A 3,229-nucleotide genomic window follows, 5' to 3' on the forward strand; every position below is an offset into this window, starting at 1 on the left:
CTGTGGTCTCAGTGCCCCCCGCCTCTGAGCTCTACCCCATACCCAGTGCTTCTCCTCATCCCTGGATGAGATGCCACCCTGAGCCTGCAGAATCCAGAAAGGTAGGGAGCCAGAGCCACGTGCCCTGTCTTGGCTAGCAGTGTTGACAGCTGAGGTCTGCGTATGAAGCCACCCGGGGAGGCTGTGGGGCTCTGATCCTCATGTGTTAGTTGCCACCTGCCTCAGGGCTGCTGGAGTTGCCCACCGGCAGCCAAGAGTGTTGGCTTCACTGCTCGGCTGTGTTCCTGGTCCTCTCTATGGTCTTGAGCAATGCCTCCATTTCCCTAATCTACGAATTGAGGAGGTTAGAGAAAAGTGACTTCCACAATAACAGAAACATGGAACCAATCCAGATGCCCGTCGAAGGTGCACTGGATAAAGAAAATATGGTACATATATACAGTGGACTACTATGCAGCCATTCAGAAGAACAAAATCATGTCCTTTGCAGCAACATGGATAAGCTGGAGACTATCATTCTAAGTGAACTCTCACAGAAACAAAAAATGGAATACCACATGTTCTTACTCCGAAGCAGGTCCTAAACACTGGGCACATGAGCACAAAGGCAGGAAAAACTGACACTGGGCACTACTAGTGGGGGAGAGGAGGGGAAAAGGGCACACAACCACCCACCGAGTACCATGTTCACTACCAGGCTCACTAGAAGCCCAAACTTCACCTGCACACAATGCAGACCTTCGCAGGTACCCCACAACTCCAAAAGAATAATAAGAATTTGTCTTCAGGCTGGCACAGCAGTACTTTGGGAGGCTGAGGCGGGAGGTGGCTTGAGGCCAGCCTGGGCAACAATGTGAAACCCATCTCTGCAAAATAATAATTTTTTTTAATGAAATGACTTCAAAGTTTTGGGGCACTCAAAATGTCCTTTCAAACAATGGTATTTGGAGCCCTAATACATCAAGCAGACATAAGTAAAACCACTCAGATAGAATTAGGGTGAGAGACCCAGAACCCCACCCACTGGACACACATTTCTCCCTCTGTCCCTGATGGCCCAGTGAGATCCTTGGTTTCCACTGCACACACTTTGACATTCCTGGTGATGGAGCCTGTTCCAGAGAGAGGCATATGGGTCCCAGGCTCCACTAGCATCCTGAAACGCTCCCTCCCAGTTAGCTGGAAGGTGGTCATAGGGAGGCACCCCCTAGCAGGGTAAATTTCTCAAAGAAAAGGGGAGAGAGGAAGTGGCCAACTATTGATTGAGCCCTCACTGTGTGCCGTGAGTCTTTACGACCTCATTTAATTCTCAGGACCATCCCATAGAGCAGGTGGTACTATGCCATTTTACAGGTGAGCAAGTGCGCTTAGAGAATAGAGAGGAACGTGCCCAGGGTTACACAACTGGCTAGTGGGAAACCCCACTGCCTCCAGGAATGTCAGTTTGTGGTGAGGAGTCCAGGAGGGTGGGCGAATCCTGCTCAAGACAAGCGTCTCTGTTGTGCTGGGAGATTGACATCACCTGACAGTCACTCAGCAAGCATGCCAGGCATGAAGTGGGGAGTCTGCGTCATGGCAGGAAGGGGCTAATCTTTGTCCAGTGACTGTTGTCACCAGGAAGCTTGACTGTTGTGTTTTCCCACCCTCAGGAGAGCAGAAGGTGTGAACCTACCTTCTTTTAGGAATTCTATTATCAGGAAGGCCAGCTTCCCTGGTTGGGCCTGAGGATGGCCAGTGGAGGGGTGAGCCCTGTGTCCTGGTGAGGGACCAAGCAGTGGGTGGACTTAGGACACCATGAGTGGCAGGTGGGAAGCAGGGGCTGGATTCCTGAGCTGCTCTTTGGGCAAGGAAGAGCCAGAAGGGCAGGAGCTCTTCGGGCCTCCCTAGAGGTCTCCAGGCCTCCGGCTCCTTCCAGACTAGCATGAAGCCTCCTGAACACCAAGAAAGTCTGTTCCATCCTGAAATGGAAGCTCTGCAAGGGCAGGGGCCTGTGTGGCCCACTTGCCACTCCGCCCAGGGCCTGCCATGGGCTGCCATCGTAAATCTGCGTCAAATGAGGGTGTGGGGCAGGGATTCTGCTAGGTTCTGTGTCCCCAAACTCCCCGGGCCTAGAGGTCCAGAGGGGCCTTTTCTCTGTCCCTCTTCTTCCCTTCCCTTCCCCCAGGTAGGGGACCTGCCAAGAGCGAGTTGTGGAGAGTGGGACCCACAATTGGGTGGAGAGCAGTCACACAGCTAGCAGGCCTCCTGCACTGAGGCTGGTGGAGGCGAGTAGAAGCTCACGGTTGATGTGTGAATGTTTTGCTGTGTTTCCTTCGTACACACCAGTCTCCTCACCACGATACTTGGTTTCTGTCTTGAAAGTCTGTGCTAACATCACATGTGACTCTACAGCACAGATTTCAAACACTTCGTGGAAGAAAAAGAATGCAAAATATCTCAATTTTTATATTTTGATAATATTTTGAGTTAAAACCTTATCAAAATTAATTCCACCTTTTTTTAAAAAGATGTAGCTAACTGGAAGATTTTGAATGACATATGTGATTCCTATTATGTTTCTGTTGGACAGTGGTAACCTGCATGTGTCTCTTGGTTCCCTTCTAGCCCTGGAATCCAAGGCTCTGTCTGGCAAGCAGCCTGGCCCTGACCTCCTGACTGGCAGAAATTTGGGCCCCAAAGCAAGCGCCTATCAGCAGGGTCAGATAGAGACCAACTAGACTTGCAGCCAATCAGAGCTGGTGAAGAAGCTGAGCCCAAAGAGGAAACCTGACTGTCTCAGGCCACTAACTGGCACCCATATCTGAGTAAGAGTCAGGAGTAGGAAGGATATCTGTAAACATGACAATAAGGGAAGGGGACAGTCGGAAAGGATCACCCTCCTTAGGCATCTGCCGTGTCTCAGTCACTTATCAGTGCTATCCCGTTTAAACCCCATGACAGACATATAGAGTAGATGATATTATCTCCATTTTATGTCTGAGGAAACTGAGGCTCTGAGAGGTTAACTAACTCAGGCTGGGTCACGCAACTAGTAAGTGGCAGAGCCATGATTCAAATGCAATTTATTGGACTTCAGAGCCTGTACTCTTCACCTCTGGCTTGTCCCATGAGGTGGTTTCAGAGTCACCAGAGTTGGAAGTAGGGTTTGGGAATTCCATCCATGTAGAAGGTAGAAATGGGTATTCAAGGTCAACGCAATGATGGGGACAGGACCAATATTCTCTGCAAA

The sequence above is a fragment of the Carlito syrichta genome, unplaced genomic scaffold (genome assembly GCF_000164805.1).
Source record: "Carlito syrichta isolate Samal-C Ts95f unplaced genomic scaffold, Tarsius_syrichta-2.0.1 Scaffold309294, whole genome shotgun sequence".
NCBI lineage: Eukaryota > Metazoa > Chordata > Mammalia > Primates > Tarsiidae > Carlito > Carlito syrichta.